The following is a 20,561-nucleotide window of genomic DNA, read 5'->3' as shown; positions in this document are numbered from 1 at the left end:
TGGCTATACTGCCCAAAGTAATTTACAGAATCAACACTATCCCCATCAAGCTACCATTGACTTTCTTCACAGAACTGGAAAAAACCACCATGAACTTCATATGGAACCAAAAGAGAGCCCGCATAGCCAAGTCAATTCTAAGCAAAAAGAACACAGAGGGGAGCATCACACTACCGGATTTCAAACTATACTACAAGGCTACAGTAATCAAAACAGCATGGTACTGGTATCAAAACAGAGATATAGACCAATGGAATAAAACAGAGGCACCAGAGGCAACACAACATATCTACAACCATACAATCTTTGATAAACCTGACAAAAACAAGCAATGGGGAAAGGATTCCCTGTTTAATAAATGGTGTTGGGAAAACTGGCTAGCCATGTGCAGAAAGCAGAAACTGGACCCCTTCCTGACACCTTACACTAAAATTAACTCCAGATGGATTAAAGACTTAGACATAAGACCTGGCACCATAAAAACCCTAGAAGGAAATCTAGGCAAAACTATCCAGGACATAGGAGTAGGCAAGGACTTCATGAACAAAACACCAAAAGCATTGGCAACAAAAGCCAAAATAGACAAATGGGACCTAATGATACTCCACAACTTCTGCACGGCAAAAGAAACAGTCACTAGAGTGAATCGGCAACCAACAGAATGGGAAAAAATGTTTGCAGTTTACCCATCTGACAAAGGGCTGATATCCAGAATTTACAAAGAACTCAAACAGATTTACAGGAAAAAAACAAACAAGCCCATTCAAAAGTGGGCAAAGGATATGAACAGACACTTTATGAAAGAAGACATATATGAGGCCAACAATCATATGAAAAAATGCTCATCGTCACTGCTCATCAGAGAGATGCAAATCAAAACCACATTGAGATACCATCTCACGCCAGTTAGAATGGTGATCATTAAAAAATCTGGAGACAACAGATGCTGGAGAGGATGTGGAGAAAAAGGAACGCTTTTACACTGTTGGTGGGAGTGTAAATTAGTTCAACCATTGTGGAAGACGGTGTGGCGATTCCTCAAGGCCTTAGAAATAGAAATTCCACTTGACCCAGCAATCCCATTACTGGGTATATATCCAAAGGACTATAAATCGTTCTACTATAAGGACACATGTACACGAATGTTCATTGCAGCACTGTTTACACTTGCAAAGACCTGGAATCAACCCAAATGCCCACTGATGATAGACTGGATTGGAAAAATGTGGCACATATACACCATGGAATATTATGCAGCAATCAGAAATGATGAGTTTGTGTCATTTGTAGGGACATGGATGAATCCGGAGAACATCATCCTCAGCAAACTGACACAAGAACAGAAAATGAAACACCGCATATTCTCACTCATAGGTGGGTGATGAAAAATGAGAACACATGGACACAGGGAGGGGAGTACTAAAGACTGGGGTCTATTGGGGGGAAAAGGGGAGGGCCAGTGGGAGGGGGAGGTGAGGAGGGATAGCCTGGGGAGAAATGCCAAATGTGGGTGAAGGGGAGAAAGGAAGCAAAGCACACTGCCATGTGTGTACCTATGCAACTGTCTTGCATGTTCTACTCATGTACCCCAAAACCTAAAATGCAATAAAAAATTAAAAAAATCATTTGAACGTCTATTTTAAATATCTAGTAATACTTGCACTTAAAATGTTAATTGGATGAATTATATTAATAGGTCTTCTAAAGTTAAAAATGCATTATATTCTTAGAAATAACTTCATTTTTATACTTAATTGTTTTACTATATCTCCATCTTTCTTTTCTTGATATTTTCTCCTGAATTTTGACACCAATATTCATTTGATAGAAATGCCTTAGATTTAAAGTCATTTCTTTTTCCCTTCTATTTTTTTACAACTTTTATGTTTATGCATATTTCTTTAAAATTGGTATGATTTTATTTTTCAGTATTCCAAAACAACTTACATTGAAATTTAATTACCTGTTATTAAAGATTTAAATAAATTCACTTGTGAAATTGCATCAGTCCAGGGTAGGAAGGTGTAACTTAACCTTCTTAGAGTCATTTTGTTTCTTTTATTTAGTATTTTCTGTTTCTCCATCATCTCTTAAGTCTAATATTCAAACACTATATGTGTATCAAAATTTTGCAATATAGCTAAAGTAGTACTTAGTGCGAAAATACACTCTTTGAAGTATACATCAGAAGAGACAAAAATATTAGTGAGCTAAGAATTCAGCACAAAAGATTTTAAAAGAAAGATAATAAAATATTAAATCAAGAAATTAGAAGACAGAAAAATATTAATGAATGTACTAGAAAAAAGAAAAATACAAATAAATGATTTTCTTTAAAAAATTGACTTTTCTTACATGTGTTTAAAAAACAACCAACTCCTAGAAGAGTGAGCAATAAAAAAACTTTGAAAATAAAAACAATATCTCATAATTCTAGATGAGAGATTTTTTTAAATTGTAAAGCTATATGATTAAGTTGAATAATTTAAGAACAAATGAAATTTTAGTGTAAGGTGTCAGGAAATCTAGGCAAAACTATCCAGGACATAGGAGTAGGCAAGGACTTCATGAACAAAACACCAAGAGCATTGGCAACAAAAGCCAAAATAGACAAATGGGACCTAATGAAACTCCACAGCTTCTGCACGGCAAAAGAAACAGTCACTAGAGTGGATCGGCAACCAACAGAATGGGAAAAATTTTCGCAGTCTACCCATCTGACAAAGGGCTGATATCCAGAATTTACAAACAACTCAAGCAGATTTACAGGAAAAAAACAAACAAGCCCATTCAAAAGTGGGCAAAGGATATGAACAGATACTTTACAAAAGAAGACATATATGAGGCCAACAATCATATGAAAAAATGCTCATCGTCACTGGTCATCAGAGAGATGCAAATCAAAACCACATTGAGATACCATCTCACGCCAGTTAGAATGGCGATCATTAAAAAATCTGGAGACAACAGATGCTGGAGAGGATGTGGAGAAAAAGGAACACTTTTACACTGTTGGTGGGAGTGTAAATTAGTTCAACCATTGTGGAAGACAGTGTGGCGATTCCTCAAGGCCTTAGAAATAGAAATTCCATTTGACCCAGCAATCCCATTACTGGGTATATATCCAAAAGACTATAAATCGTTCTACTATAAGGACACATGTACACGAATGTTCATTGCAGCACTGTTTACAATAGCAAAGACCTGGAATCAACCCAAATGCCCACTGATGATAGACTGGATTGGAAAAATGTGGCACATATACACCATGGAATATTATGCAGCAATCAGAAATGATGAGTTCGTGTCGTTTGTAGGGACATGGATGAATCTGGAAAACATCATCCTCAGCAAACTGACACAAGAACAGAAAATGAAACACCGCATATTCTCACTCATAGGTGGGTGATGAAAAATGAGAACACATGGACACAGAAAGGGGAGTACTAAACACTGGGGTCTATTGGGGGGAAAAGGGGAGGGCCAGTGGGAGGGGGAGGTGGGGAGGGATAGCCTGGGGAGAAATGCCAAATGTGGGTGAAGGGGAGAAGAAAAGCAAAGCACACTGCCATGTGTGTACCTACGCAACTGTCTTGCATGCTCTGCTCATGTACCCCAAAACCTATAATCCAATAAAAAATTAAAAAAAAAAAGAACAAATGAAAAATGAAATAGATCATTTTCTAGAAAAACATAAAGCTATGATTCAAAAATAAATAGAAAACATCAAGAGACCTATAATAATTATTATCTTGAATTAGTAGCTTAAAAACACTAATCCTAGAAAGTTTTATAGGCAAGTTTTGCTGAACGGTCACAAAAATGGTAGTTCCAATTATACAAGATTTTTCATAGAAAAATTCACTTTTATGCTTAATATAACCTGATTATCAAAGCTAGACAACAACAAAAAAAGAGAAAAAATTAGATTTTATTTCTTGATATAGCTACAATCCTAAAAAAAAAAAATTTTTTTAACTAAATTAAGCAATACGTGTACATAATGACCAACCAGGATTTATGCTAAGTATGCCAGGACTATTTATCATTAGAAATTCACCATATAAACAGATTAGAAGCCAAAAAATTATATTTGTAAAACTTGAACATCAATTCACAAGAAAATAAATATGACTCCTCTAGTAAGGAGAAAAAGAAACTTACTTAAATTGTCACATATTGGAAGTGTTTACTTTAAACCAAGGAAAAGGCTATGATACCAGCTTTCAACCTTACTGCAAGTTGGGGTTATATAAGCAGATGCTGTCAAGAGTCGTGGTACAAAATGTCTGTTAGACGCGAACATTTTAGAAACAATAGGAATTCTGATTGGACAGAGGGAGGGACCGAACTGTGCTGCAGGCCAGCAAAGTCTCATCCCATCCATTTAAGCAAGAGTCCATGAGAGTTGTCCTATGGCTGAACGTTTTTATTAACTCCCTCTCTCTGAGGTAAGTGGGCTGCTCCAGGGATGAGGTGGGTGGTGTGACCTGGGTCTAGGTGGCTCTTGGCAGCTGAGACAGAACTAGGGAAGTTCACAGCTGAAAGCTTCCCACTGAAAGCATTCCCTTCAGCTGGGCAGCAGCTGAATTCCCCTTGAAGGGGGATTGGGCAGTTCTTCTCTTTGTCTATGTTAATCTCTTTACTACAACTAAAGGCATAAAGACTTGAAAAGTCAGTAAGACAATTTAAAAATCGGATACTATGATTTCAAGAGCATCAAAATGAACACAAGTTCAATTCCTGCACCTGCCACTTACTAGCTGTGTGGTTTTAGTGAGATTGGTTCATATTCCTGTGGTTAGATATTCTTACATAGAAATAAAATAGTAATAACTACCAATTTCATGCTTTGTCAAGTTGCTATAATCACTGAACCTCTGGGGACTCTTCTTCAAAAATAAAGGTACATATGTATCAATATATGTACTTATATGCATATGTATGTACTATAATGTACCTATAATGTATTTATGTACTATAATGTACTTATATATTATAAAGTACCTCTACCAGAAGATTGATTTGAAGATTAAACTACCCCATTTAAAGCCTGTCTTTCAAAAGAGTAAGCTGTTAATATTATACATAGAAAACACAATTATTTATCTAGCCTATACAATAGAACCTCAAGTAAACTATGAAAAGAAATCAAATAGTTTAGTAAAGTTTCTGGATAAAAAATCAATGTGTAAAAATCAATATACATCATTAATAAACATTTAGAACATGTCTCTTTTTAAATATCTTATTCATAATTACAACAAAAACAATAATCCTGGAAATAAATCTCAAAGCTAAGCAAGATCTTCACAGAAGACATTCATTATACCATCATTGCAGCACATATAAGAAGAGTTAGATAAATGGAATTGTGTAACAAATATATGGACAGGAAAGCTCTATCATAAAAATGACAGCGATCTCAAATTGAACTATAAACCTAGTGCACTTCCAGTCTCAACAGAGTGTATGTCAGAATGCTTGGAGGAAAGAGATTTCACTTCCAAAGGGACTAAGAAATGTGGTCAGGGTGAAAAGAAGAAAGTAGTTATCTCTACCACATTTACTACAACCACCACAACCTCTCAGGCCTGCTGGGGCTAAGGGAAAAAAACAGTATTGTAGACATCCAAATAGAATGGAACATTGAAATAGAGGAGCCATGGCCATCATTGTATGAATCCACTTCCATACCTGCTAAGAGGCAGAGAGGGATCAGAGGAATTAATGTCCTTACCATTCTCTCTCACCACAGTCACCTGGTAGTCTCTTACATTAGCTTCTAATTTCCAACTAGAAGTTAGAAGCCAAAGAAGTGCGGGGGTTGCAGCTCCATGGAAAATGGCTCTAAATAAGCAACAAAGAATATTTATCACATAGACTATTTCATGGAATTTAGAAACCAAACTCTGGCCGGGCACAGTAGCTCATGCCTATAATCCCAGCACTTTGGGAGACCAAGGCAGACAGATCACCCTATGTCAGGAGCTTGAGACCAACCTGGCCAACATGGTGAAACTCGTTCTCTACTAAAAATACAAAAATTAATTGGGCATGGTAGAGCATCCCCATAGTCCTAACTACTTGGGAGGCTGAGACAGGAGAATCTCTTGAGCCCAGGTGGCAGAGGTTGCAGTGATCCAAGATATTGCCACTATACTCTAGCCTGGGTGACACTGTAAGACTCCATTTCAAAAATAAATAAATAAAAAATTTAAAAAAATATAAATATAAAAGAAGACTGTATGATAATATGCCAAAGTTTGTAAGCTCAGCCAAGAAAATATTAAAGAATGAGAATAAGAAGAAGAATTCAACCTAATAGCTTTTCTATAATGTTAAAAGGATTAAATGATCAAGTATTAAATTGGCAAAGATTAGACAAACCAATGGAACATAATAGAGAACCAAGAACAGATATAAATATATGGCACTTAGATATGTCAGATTTAGCCTTACAAATCAGTGGAAAAAATTAAACTAGAACAATAGGCTGTACATTTGGGGGTGGGGAAGGGTTAATCTCTATTTCCAAAACAACTACAAAAATACATTCCACTGGCCGAAGACCATAATGCTAAATGTGTTAAAGCTTTAGTAGAAAACTAAGTGAAGATTTTTACAGTCTCCAAGTAAGAAAAGACTACTTCAACAAGAAATACTCAATTTGTAAAGGAAAAGGATGATAAAATTGAGCATAATAAAATTTCAAAATCTCTGTACAAAAAGACATAGTAACACAACTTAAAAACAAGGGACAGAATGCAAGAAAATATTCCATCACATATAAATGACAAAAAGTTAGGACTTAGAGTGGACAAAAATTCTTAAAATTTCATTTGAAAAATTCAAACCAATGGGGAATAACAAAATGTAAAAGACAATCTGCAAAAGAGAAGACTTAAGTGACGTCTTATATACACGAAAAGATGCTCATCTTATATACTTGAAAAGATGCTCAATAGCACCAATGAGGGAAAAAAATCAGTGGGATATTTAAAAATATGGATGCAAGAACCAAAATGTTTGATAATACATTATACATTTCTAATGGACATGTAAATTGCTATAACCAATATAGAGAAATAGGCAGATCTATAGAGATTTGCTGAAGATAGAAACTGCTCTTTTAATACCACTACAACATTTTCATAATTTTACTTATTTAAGTACCTATAACTAATGTAGAGAATTGCTTTTTGATTATAATGTTTGTAAAAGTGATGTATCATTTATATGTTATGATTATCCTTTACAACTTTTTTCACTCAAACTATATTTTAAAGACTGATCAATGTTGACGTGAATTTTCGTTCATTTTAATTTCTGTATAGTATTAAATTGCATCAAAATATCATGATTGATGATTATCTAGAATCTTTAAATTAATGCAAATGACATTGCCATACATACGTCTCTTTGGGCCTATATACAAAACATTTTTCTAGAAGCGCAATTGCTGAACACCTCCGGAAATGTAATACTGCACAGTAAGTAGACTGTGTTGACTTGAAAAAGATAGCAGAAAGAGACTATGAAAAGCTAACACCCAGCATAATATGTATTCATTGAAATGTTACAGTCTAATATATGTTAGCATAAATATATATATTAGATACATCTCTGGAAAGAAGTCAACGCATTTAAGTTGGAAGATAATTGAATGGGGGATATTCACTTTTCAGTCAATATTTCTATATTCAATTTTTTATAATAAACATACTTTACCTCATAGTTTTACATCTATAAACCATTGAAAGAAATCCACATTTGTTATTTTATTTTGTATTGTGTTTATTACCCTACTTTATCATGGTGAAAACACCCTCAGATACCAGATTGAATGTTTGTGCTGTACATGATTCATTAACTAATAATTATACAATTAATTTATTTTTGAAATAAAGTTTCCTTTATATTACCATTATTAAAGTGATAGGGTCCCAGTACTGGAAATTTAAAAAATATATAGGAAGAGGAAAAGGAAAAATAAAATACTTACTGCAAAATGATATCAATCATTATTATTTATTCATTAATTGATTCATTTATTTATTCATTCAGTTGGTAGTAGTGGTGGTGGTCACCTTTAGTTTCTCAAGAAAATAAATCCTCTCATTTCCTTCATGTCTAAAAAGTAGCAAGATAACTGAAATCTTAAAATGTATAGCATATATCTTATAAAAATCAAACCATGCCTGAGAATTTAAAGAATATGTATATTTGCTTTAATGATGTTACAAACTGCTATTAAATACATATTATTTATTAGGGAATTTTCTTTTCTTTCTTTTTTTTGGGGGACGGAGTCTCACACTGTCACCCAGGCTGTAGTGCAGTGGTGAGATCTTGGCTTACTGCAATCTCTGCCTCCTGGGTTCAAACAATTCTCCTGCCTCAGCCTCCCCAGTAGCTGGGACTACAGGCATGAGCCACCACTCCCAGCCAATTTTTTTGTACTTTTAGTAGAGACGGGGTTTCACTATGTTGGCCAGGATGGTCTCGATCTCCTGACCTTATGATTCGCCTGCCTCAGCCTCCCAAAGTGCTGGAATTACAGGAATGAGCCAATGTGCTCAGCCTGAGAATCTTCTTACTACCTTTAATCCTCAAAACAACCTTGCTACTGAGAAAATACTATTATCTGCATTTTGCAGATAAGGAAGCCAACATTCTAACAAGTTAAGCAACTTGACCAGTGTCATCTCACTAGTGAATGGGGATTTCAACACAGCTGAATATGGCCTGGAGTCTGAGCTTCTCCAACTACCACTTGCTTCTCATTCTTCTAACAGAGAAACTGAATCTTTCCATTTAAAATTAATGTCAAAAACCACTTTATTTGTTGTTGTTGCTCGTTGGTTGGTTTTTGTTTTTGAGATGAGTCTCCCTGACACCCAGGCTGGAGTACAATGGCGTAATCTTGGCTCACTGCCACCTCCACCTCCCAGGTTCAAGTGATTGTCCTGCCTCAACCTACCCAGTAGCTGGGATTACAGGTGTGCGCCACCATGCTCAGATAATTTTTGTATTTTTAGTAGAGACAGGGTTTCACCTGGTCTTAAACTCCTCATCTCCAGTGACCCACCTGCTTCTGCCTCCCACCATGCTAGGATTACAGGTGTGAGCCACTGCACCTGGCCCAAAAACCACTTTATATAACAAAAAAATGTCCTGAGGAAATGATGATAATTTTCTGGCATCCGGAAAGAACCACTATAAAAATATTCTGTCTCTAAAGGCATGTATCTCCCAGTACCCATGTGGTGATTACACCACACTCACTGTTAAGTGAATAGGAATCCAAGAGGGACTAAGGGGCTTGTCAATTCACAGTCCATAATCTACTGAACTTTTTCCACCATGAAAAAATGGGAGGCAAAAATGTAGATTACTCCTTCATCACCAGAAAAACACACTGAAGTAAAATTTAGCTATATGAACCATGAAATTGTTCTCTTTGTTGTTTATAAAAATAATTTAGTTCTAATAATTGATAACCAACAATTTCTTCAAAACAGTTTATCAGCACATGTTCTCTCTTCACTGTTTTGAGGGACATTTTTTAATTAAATGTTCAGATTAGACATGTTGCCACAGAATATAAATTAGCATAAAACAGAGGATTATTTTCACATCATTTTTTCCTCTACATATAATTTTTTATTATGAATATACACTCAGAAAAGTATTTTTTAAATCCACATGTAAATGAATTAGATTTAGCAGAAGTCAACATTTTAAGTTTTGCTTTAATATTCATCTTTTTATCCAGGATTTATTTAAACCGTTATTATGATAATAATACAGTCTTATTATTATTAAACATATTTGGGAAATAAAGAAAAGTAGAACAAAAAGCTAACTATAGTCTTATGACATCCAACAGTTGAAAATACTTCCTATTTGTAAAATAAATATTGCCTTTCTTTTTGACATTACTGGGTCATGTATGTTTTAAAAAAATTAAAGCCTTCTGCATCATTTTTAACAATTTCTGAAAATCGACAACTATGGCTCATCCTCTTAACAAAAGCTATAGAAATTGCATCTAGTATCACTTCTTAAGATTCATCTTCTCTACCGTGAGTGTTGTAAGGAACAAACCAAAAAGTCTCAGACTTTTCCTTTTATGTTATACTTGTCACTTACTATCTTAACAGTCCGGCAAATTGAGTCCCCCATGTCTCTTTAGTTCTCTGCCATTGTTCATGGCACAGACTCTTTCTTTCATGTGGTAGTTACGGAGTGAATACTTGTTTATTCATTTATTTTTAAAGGCTCCTAAAATTAGACATATTCTTGTGGTTAAAAGATTTCATAAAAGATTAAGTTTTAAACCTAAGCTATAAATAAACAAAGTTATCTCATAAAAAGGAAAGATAGCTGGCAAGAACTTGTATACGTCATGCTAAATATTAAAGGGTCATTTCACAGTGTGCCTGGGACGTGACTTTGGGTTCCATGAAAACAAAGTTGCTAAGAAATATTAAAGGAAATATAGCTCTAAGTGGAAAATAATTTGCTCTAATTGATTGAATTCCAAATTTGGGAGAAATTAGCAGAACCAAAATCCAAACTTATGTGAGTATAGAGGCGATTTAACTTCATTAAAACCTAAATACAAAAGCTAATTCCAGAATGAATAATTAAATGTGGCTATGTGCCATGCTTCAGTAACATTTATATAGACGTTTTGTGTTACACCATTCAAATAAATCGTAAGTAAAATTTTATTTGAAATATTGTATGTTTAAAAAATATCTACCCAAATTTTACCACTCTAAAATTAATAGATAAAAATTAATGTATAGAACTTAAAAGCCTTGTAGGCAGTCTTTAAGGTATCATCCCTATGAGCTAGAACAAATACCCTGAGTAATAAATAACTATCTCATTCCCCTTTCTTTTAATTCAATTTCTTTAGAAATTTTCTAAATCATCATTCCTACCAATTTTATTTTATTCAAATGTTCATAACTGTTAATATTTGCTAGGCTGCATATTCTCTACAACATTCTCCCCAGATTCATACATTTCTTTTTTTTGCCAATAGATGGTCTCTATATTTGTTAGGACCTTTTTACTGCCCCCCTATTAAACACACACACACACACACACACACACACACACACACACACAATTCATTCCTTACTATGTCAAATATTTTGTGAACGTCCCTTATGTTTGGTACTTCTCTTTCGCCCACATCACACTCTGACTGTGAGTCTTTCAAGCTTCCCCCAACAATAGGACCTTGAGCAGGCTTCATTTGTCCCTCTGTTATAAAATTTTTCTCTTTTCTCTGTGCCTAATTAACTCTTTCTTCCTTCAGATGTCAGCTCAAATGTCACTTTCTCAAGGAGGCTTGCCCAGACCTCCCTGGCTGAGTCAAACTCCCCTCTAATAGGCTCTCCCATTAGTGTGCGTGTGTCCTTCATTATACTCACTTTTGAGTGTGTGCACTGGCTTGTGTGATTATTTAATTTCATAGAAATAAAAATTTCCAAAGAGGCAGGAATCATGCCACATTTTTCACTCATCATTACATTACCAGGAACTAGCTGGGTGCTGAGCATAGACTGCCAACAAATACATGTTAAAGGACAGTAAAAAAGAAGGAAGAGATGAAAATTAATCATGATGTCAACAGATCACTTATAGTAACCAGAAAAAATATTGAAATGATCTCATTTGGTGAACTGAAAATGACAGATTTGTAAATAAAATAAAATTTGTAAATAAAATTTAAAAAACAATTTATTATGTTTAGTTACCAAGAACTTGAATTTACTGGCTCTGAAAATACATGTTTTATCTTCTTTCTTATTATTTTTCTCTCATTGTAATGGATGTGGCTTATGATTTAGTCCTGCTTCTTTTCCTTTCTTTTATTTATTTTTCTCTAGAGAGGAAAAGTCATAAATCTTGGGCCAGGTTATCTTCAAAAGCAGAGCCTGAATTAAAAATTATGTGCAAATTATGGAAGGCGATCCTGGAGAGTATGAGTGAGGCACTGGGAAAAGAGAACCAGGGAGAGAGTAAAGGTTAATACAGGTGCATGGAATTGGGTCACTCCCATGGCCAGTTGAGGCTCCTTCCCACGTGGACCTTCTGAGAGCTACAGAGTGCATCTGAGAACTATCCACCCATTCCCACTGACCGCAAGTCTCCACAGTGGTGTTAGCTCCTCCTTACTTCCAGGTTGCATAGACCATGGTCAGAAGCAGGGAGAGAGATTAGACATGATAGTAAAGTCACAGAGCCGAAAGTGAAAGATATTTAGCACAAGCTTGAGATGGGAAATAGCACAACTGAGTCAAAGTCTGCCTGTGATTGCCTGAGCCAGAAGAGGATGTGAAGCTGACAGGACATAAGACAGGGCCCAAAAAAGTGTGAGAATCGAATCATTGCTCACCACAGTGAGCCCCAAACAATGAGCCTCAATGTCAGTACCTAATTTATCACTCTCACCAAGCTTCCATGAATTTCCTAATGTGCCTTAGGACACTGAATGGAAGGCAGGCAGAAGAATCCATTCCAGGCATTCTCTGACTTCCAATCATTGTGTCCCAAATAGTCAGTGATTTCTAATATGTTATCTGGAAAACACAATTCACTAAAAAATAGCATTACATATAATAGTTCAACATTACTATCCATCCATCACTAGGCAAACTTAAGAAAAATTTCAGGTCATTACACAAAAGCACAGTGAATTCAGGTCATATATCTCTAACAATCTACGTTAGCTATGATCTGAATTTACTATATTTCTGTGAATTGGTCTAGAAATACATTCTGAGTTTTATCCATATACAAATAAGAGAAGAGATCAACATAGTACTAGCTTGTTAACACTATTATATGCATATCACAAGAAGTCAGTCTGCATCAGCTGCTTTTCAGAGCAACAGTTGGAAAAATAGGACAGTTGTTTCTAAGAAGAGACTTCACACATTTTTCACTCCATAGACATAGTGCTTATTTGTAAGTTAGAATGATTCATTAACCATGGAGTGCTTGTATTCAGAAAGGAGACTTACTTTTTTACACACGCATACACATACACACACACGTATGTGTCTGTATTTCTGAGTGTGTATTAGTCCTAAAAGAAACAAAAGTTTTACCAGTTTATTATATTAGTTACTAAAACTTGAATTTACTGGCTATTTGAATAACTGATTTTCACTGTCACAAAAATTTACCTTAAAATTTTAAAAATAGACAAACTATCTAGATATAAAATAGCACATTATATATTAATGACTGCTTAATAGAACCTGGCTTCTTTTTACAACACTTTTAAAAATACATTTGAAGTTAGCTGTATTGCCTAGGAAGCTGTGGGATGGGACTACTAACTCCAGTTCTATCACCAAGTAATGATCTTTGATCCCTGTACATCTATGTTTAAAATCAGTTAAAAATAGTGACCCATCTCAGTTGATGGTTTTGGTCAACAATAACTAGAAAAGCCAGATATAAGGACAAAATTCTGATAAAACCTGGTGGAGCTTTAGAAGAGGTGAAGACTAGAAGCTTCAAGATTCTAAATGGGAGAAGAATCAAAGAGGTAGGTGACTTTTCAGAGCATAGATTTCCCCCTGGAATGAAGAGTGGGGGCAACTGCCAATGTGGAAAGACAGTGAGAGACTGAAAATATGGGCTTTTCCTGGGTAGAGGACCACTCTGTCTCACTGCTCTGTGAGACAGAGAATCTAGTAGAGATTTTGGCAGTCTTGAGGCACTGGAGAGACAAAATTAGAGATATGAGGAGCCAAGAGTCCAATGAGAAATAAAAGGTATAGCATATGAGATTTGGTAAAGCTGAAGTTTCATATAGGAGTGGAGGCTAAGACACTGAGAAGGAAGCTTGTGGAAAGAGCAGGATTCTCAGGAGTCTTGTCCTGCATTACAGGAGGGCCTGTAAATGCATGAGTAGAGGCTCACGATATCTATGACTTGGCAGCTGGGAGCCCAGAAATCTAACATCTCGTGACTCAGCTCAGTTGCTGTATGGATTACAACTATCGGCTATCTCCCCATCGTATCTGTCTAGCAGAGGAAATGTCAACACCTCTTTGGAGATGTATAGATCATCTGGAGCCTTTACAATGTTTTGTGTGTGATGAAGTCTCACTCTGTTGCCCCAGCTGGAGTGCAGTGGCACAATCTTGGCTCACTGAAACCTCTGCCTCCCAGGTTCAAGTGGGTCTCCTGCCTCAGCCTCCTGAGTAGCTGAGAGTTCAGGTACCCACCACCACACCCAGCTAATTTTCTGTATTTTTAGTAGAGATGGGGTTTCACCATATTGGCCAGGCTGGTCTTGAACTCCTGACCTCAGGTGATCCACTTGCCTAGGCCTCCAAAAGTGCTGGGATTATTGGCATGAGCCACTGTGCCTGGGCGAGCCTTCATAATTTTTATATATAATAACTAAAAGTAAGAGTAAAGAGATGCTGAAAAGAGGTGTACAGCAATAGTTATTGACATTAGCGGACTAAAACCTTAGAATAAGGATGATTAATATGCTCAAAGTCATAGAAGAAAACATGGAGAAGACAGATAAATTGGAATCTATAGAAAAAAATCAGATGTAGACTTGGAAATTGAAAAAAATACAATAATTACAGTAATAACCTATGGATGAGCTTGGCAGTATAACAGGCATAGTGCAAAAGGAGGTTAGTAAACTGAAGAGAAGGTCAAAAGAATACTCAACCAAGCACAGAGAGAAAAAAGGTAGAAAATAGTAAAACAAGCACGGGGGCATGTTGGGTACAGTGAAACCATCTATTAAACACATAACTCAAATCTCAGAAAAAGAAAACAGACACAATGAAGTAGAGTTACATATGAAAAGACAATAGTCAAAAATTCACCAATGAATTTCACCTGATGAAAGATAACAATCCACAAATTCAAGAAGCTCTGCAAACTTGAAGGAGAATAAATACAAAAAAACACTATACCTAGCAATACCATAGAAAACTAAAGAAAAATATGAAAAGTTGTAAAATCACCATAGACAAAGATATATTTACCCTCAGAGCAACAATATGACTGATGGTTTAATGAAAGTGAGAAGTCAAAATAATAACAAATGTTGGTTGGGCACAGTGGCTCATGCCTGTAATCCCAGCACTTTGGGAGGCTGAGGCAGGCAGATCGCTTAATCCAGGAGTTTGAGACCAGCTTGGCCAACACAACGAAATTACATCTATGCAAAAATTAGAAAAATTAGGTAGGCATTGTGCTAATCATGAGGCTGAGGGACAAGATACACTTGAGCCTGGGAGTCAGAGGTTTCACTGAGCAAAGATCGCACCACTGCGTTCCCGCCTGGGTGACAGAGCCTCGCTCTGCATCAAAATAAATAAATGAAAATAACAAAGTGTTGAAAGAAAAAAACTGCCAAACAAAAATGCTATCCTCAGCTTTAAAAATTGCATCTATTTAAAATTATTTTCAGACATACAAAAATAAGTGAATTAGTTGCCAGCACACTTTTTATAAAAAATGCATAACCACTTACTTCACAATTTTTATGAATAAATTATATAATAAATGAATTGGCAAGAATGCCACAAATTTAACATACCAGATATTCTAAAACCACAATTACTTTTGCACCAACCTAATAAAATAGAAATCACACATTAGGTTCACCTCTATCAATTTACTTCTTTAACTGAAACTAATTAAAATTTTTTAAGTGATTAAGTTCACTAATGCATAATATTTGTCAGATAGGTTCTCCTTTATTTTCCAAATCATGTTTCTACACTAGTTCATTTGCTATGCACTATCCCCCATGAGAAAGGCAAGGCAGATATTATCATCTTTATTGTATGAAAAATGAAACTAATGTTTGCAGACTCTGCAAACATCTCTTCCTTAAGTAGATGACAAAGTCAAAACTAGAACACATATTTCCTACCACTGTTCAACACTGAGACACTAGGAAGTAGAAATGAATTAATAGGATCCCAGGGGAGTCATACATAGCAAAATTCACCCAATATATAGCAAAGGGATAATTGTGGCTTCAGAGAATTTGTCTTGAATATTTTTATTTTATTTTAAAAACTACATTAACAGTATTATTTTAACCCTCTAGATATTAGATCATCACACTCCTAAATATTTTCAACAACACTATAACTTGACTTTCAGTCTTGTAGTTCCAGAAAAGTCTAGGATGCAAAAACCTTTCAGCCAATGTTTTACTGACCAATTTCCATATCAAAGGCCTACAGGAAAGTGAAAGCCACAATGTTTTGTGATCCATAAAACATCCTTAAGCTAGAATTTGAATTACACCATGTAAAAGCCCAGAAGACAATCTCCTGATTGAGTTCAAGAAATAATTTTGCCTCAAGGAAAGTAAAGGAAGTCTCACCATATCATAGAGGTCCTAAAGTATCTGTTAAATCACACACTGGAACAATGAAAGCAAGAGGTCATCAAATACCATAAACTTATTCTTCATACAGGATCCTTTCATGGATATTACCCAGTGTCCCCACATGATGCTTTTTTCTGTGACCTTGGAACATCACTGTTGCCTGCCCTGGGCTTTGTGCTATGGCTTTATTTTTGTCCTATAATGCTACTTCCTCTCTTTCTCACCTTGCACAGTTAAGAGTCCTTGTGCAACAAAATAGACAAAATTTTTGTGAAATACATTAAAGAATATTATGAGAATAATCTCTAATTCAAGGACACTATTTTACTCCATGTGATTTAAAAAATAATATTGTAATGGCTGTCAAATAAATCAAATTATACATATTTATTATATGATGATACATTCTGAGAACTTTTCTCAGTATTCTAGTGAATGTGAAGTGAACAATCTGTGTACTTCTGACTTTCTAGTATAAAATATTTTTTAAATGAAATTAAAGATTTTATATATAAAATATAATCCGTTCTCTTCAATATACATTTTTATTTACCATATAAAGGAGGTAAAACATCTTATTGTTAAAGGTAATAGCATTTGCCAAGAACCATGAGCCAAATACCACGGTTCCTCCTGTTGATCATTGCTAGCTGATTATTTGATCAGAGTTATACCCATATTGTATGTAAATGTGGATTTTTATTTAGCACATATCCCATAATGTAAGCATGTCAGCAGGTCATATGTTCACTGATCTATTTCAAAAAGAGTTTTTGCTATTATAAGACTTGAGGAAAACAGTCAACATGAGCAACAGGTTCTCGAAGAACCTTAAAGTAAAACCCCAAACGCTTTATTATAAAAACATGAGTACAACAAAGTTAGAAAGAAAACTTCGGATGAAACAGGTGGAGCCTATTTTGACGAGTAGCCAAGAAACAATTAAATAATTTCTGAATCACAATAGAAAACATTGCTGATAACTCCATAAGTCCTGATAAAAACAAGCTCTTTGCTCATAACATTGGTCTCTCAACATAACATGACATAATCAGACATATAATTATGCACTTCCCAGGAGAGACAAGCATGTAAATGCTACAATGAGCTTTTCCAAAATCAAAACTGACACCACCTTCTGATAGTGCCACCATTCATATTTAGTAAAGCCTCCCTGTCTTATCTCACCCAGTTCCTTTTTTACTTCCACCACATTGATTATTTCAATAATTTTCTATATATCTGTTATGAAAATACTCAAACTTTATCAAAAGAGCAAACACTAATGGTGAAAAATTATTTTGATCCTCTGTTTTAGAAAAGCTTCGAATTATCTATCTTTAAAGGGGAAAAAAAAACCATCTGAAGAAAAATCAGCCTCTTTTAAGGAAAATAAAATGACCATTTGAATTATAATTGTGATTGTTACTTTCTTATACCATAGCCGTATGTTAGACGCTGGAATACCGAACTTATATACCAAGAACCTCCTTAATGTTCAGGGATTAGTTACATTTAATATACATTAAATTCATAAATTAAAAAATGACTTTACATTTTAAATATTTTCTATTGTAGTGGATGAAAACTCAAAAAAGTAACTGAACCCCCAAAGTAGCAAACTTTCACTTCTTTTCCTCTTTTTCACAAAATATTTCATTTTTGAACAAATTGAGGTTAAAAACAGATGTTCTGATAGGTACCACCGCTTCCGTGCGATCTGAAAATTGGACCTCCTAAACAAGGAGATCAGTAAAACATGTGTCCGCCAGGCAAAAAGCCAGGGGGTGGGGTGTTGGCACGCTGGCTATGTAGTACTTATAGGCGAGACAACTCTAAACTAAGGTGCCTGAGCAGGTTCAGAATCTTTTTGCCTTAAACCCACAGATCTCTGTAATAGAAAACATGTTGATTTCAAAAATGTTTAGCAAGAAAATCTTTTCTGGAACTACTGAATAACAAAAAGAATTGCCAGGAAAACGTGAAGCTCTCTAACTACATATTGGCCCTGCCTCTGACTCCATCCACCTGTCACAAATAATCTCCAAAATCAGCGCTTCGGAAACCAGAGAAAAGAGCGACAGTGAGTCTCCCTAACTTTGCCTTTTTCCTTACACCACTTGGGAATAAAACTTGGGCGTCTCTCTGCCCCGACCGCCACTTCACTTCCTGGAGCTCCAGAAGCTCGGTCAGCACCTGGATAACTGCGACACTCACCGTGAGCGCAGGACCCTCCTGGCGTCTTAAGTCCCAGCTCTCAGTCCCGCTAGCCTCAGGAACAATGATATTTCTCGCCCAGGAGGGCGGTTGCTGGGAACCGGAATCGGACAGACAGTTGCAGTGAGCTTGACTCAGGGCTGAGCGTATCAGCGCTCAAGACAAAGGCTGCCCTGAGTCTTCCGTAATGAGTGCTCTCCCTTGGTAATCGGTGCCCGTTTCCCTCAAGCCCACACTGGGAGCGCGTGAGCCTGTGAAGTGGCTGTCATCGATTCCGCGCTCTCGGAGGGGTGCGGCTGGGTGACTGGTACCACGCCGGTGTAAACAGCGCGCGGCGCACTGGGGATCCGCCAGGAAAGGTGCGCGCGCAGGGCGGGCGCAGGGGGCCAATAGTAGCAACTACCCCAGGCGGCGGGCTGGAGCCGCCTCTACTCACCAGAGAGGCACCTACCGAGCGAGCCCGCCGCCAGCAGGTTGGGTGGCTGCAACCGCCGGGAACCCCAGCCACGCTCCCCAGTGGACCCACCAGGCAAAGGCACCTGCTGCCTGTCCTTCGGGGCTGGTGCTGTGCCAAGCCCCGCTCGGGGTCAGGGACAAGCCGCCCAGGACTACCAACCGGAGAGAATTCGTTCATTGAATGAAAGATGTTTGCCGTCACTCACCCGCGGAGGTTGAAGTGGTTCAGGCGGCCGCCAGGCTGCGCGCGGCGGGCATCCCGGGGCGCGGGCATTCTCCCATCCTTTGTCAGTTGCGGGTGGAGCGCTCCTCCCTAGCTAGCGGACAAGCTGCCGGGTGGCAGGCAGCCCGGCTCTGGCTCGGCTCCCCAGTCCTCTCCCCTCCTCTGCTCCCCCTCCCCTTCTCCGTCCCCCTCTCTGAGCCGGCATTCACTGGGCTCCCATGATGTCATCCGGTGGAAATCTGCCATGCTCAAAGACTGGAATAATCCAGCGCTCACGCGGGGAACGCAGAGCGGGCGGAGGCGGCAGCAGAGCCTCTAGGAGTTCCCAGAACTAGCATCTCCAGGTTAACTGGAGTCAAGGACAGGACAGAGGAGGGGTCTGCGGAAAGGTGGCCCCGAGGGTGTCTGTGGGCTAGGTGGGCGCGGTGGGGATGGGGCCGGAGATTAACAGCCTGTTCTCTGCCTAAAGATTCCTAAATCAGTATTTAGACTGATGGCAGATGCCAAAGGTGAGGAGAAAGTTTTTTTCTGGCTGCTCAGCTGCTCAGGTGCCCCATCTCGGTGATGAACATCTACACTGCAGCCAGGATAATAATCGGAACCCACGGAACTCTCGGAGCCCTAGTCTCAATGAGAAAGTTTAGGATGTCTGACCAATGACAGCCTCATTGATGAGCAGCTAAAGTGAGGGAGAAAGATGTGTACTGTTTACAGGTGGGAGTCTGAGACAAAACATTATAAAACCAGGGGGCCTCGGCAATCTATGACATGAACACGGAAAAGATCGCTGCTTTGAGGCAGGAAGGCACCAGCAGGAATTCACCCCTAGCCTTAGTATTGACCTCCTGTCCTCCCACCATATACTAATGGGCACTCGAGGAGCGACTCCCTTGTAGCCTCATCCAAAGACTGTCATCAATGATGAAACTATTTAAGTCACGAAATTTATTGAAACTCATAAAAGGTGGATGCCAATTCTCTCTGCTTATGATTCTGTATCATAGCAAGAGAAGTTTTATTAGAGGAGTCGACAAATAGCCTGAGCATTTTTGAAGATTCTGCTGTTTTCATGGAAACAGGCAGATTCAATAGATCTGGGATCCTACAGCAGTCTAGAGCAGCTTCATGTCAAAAACTCTCCTGTTCAGAGATCAGATTTCGACAGCTCATGGTTGGTGCTCTAATCAGTCCAAGCTTCAAGGAGGCTCTTGACTTCCCAGGATTACCTACCACCTGTCATTCCTGGAA

General features: G+C 37.4%; 1 protein-coding gene across 9 annotated transcripts in view; it reads right to left on the bottom strand.

Annotated features, from left to right (window-relative positions):
* The window catches only part of MARCHF1 (membrane associated ring-CH-type finger 1), a 933,735-nt gene extending 914,289 nt beyond the window's left edge, over positions 1-19,446 (bottom strand). For all 9 annotated transcript variants that reach the window (XM_035292742.3, XM_054252825.2, XM_054252826.2 and 6 more), the window contains exon 1: positions 19,297-19,446. The gene's annotated coding sequence lies outside the window, so the exon portion shown is untranslated. The remainder of the gene's footprint in view (positions 1-19,296) is intronic.
* Positions 19,447-20,561: the final 1,115 nt, after the last annotated feature.

Source organism: Callithrix jacchus, chromosome 3 (assembly GCF_049354715.1).
Source record: "Callithrix jacchus isolate 240 chromosome 3, calJac240_pri, whole genome shotgun sequence".
In the NCBI taxonomy this organism is placed as follows: Eukaryota; Metazoa; Chordata; class Mammalia; order Primates; family Cebidae; genus Callithrix; species Callithrix jacchus.
Note: the sequence above shows the minus strand (reverse complement) of the source record. Positions and strands in the feature narration are given on the sequence as shown.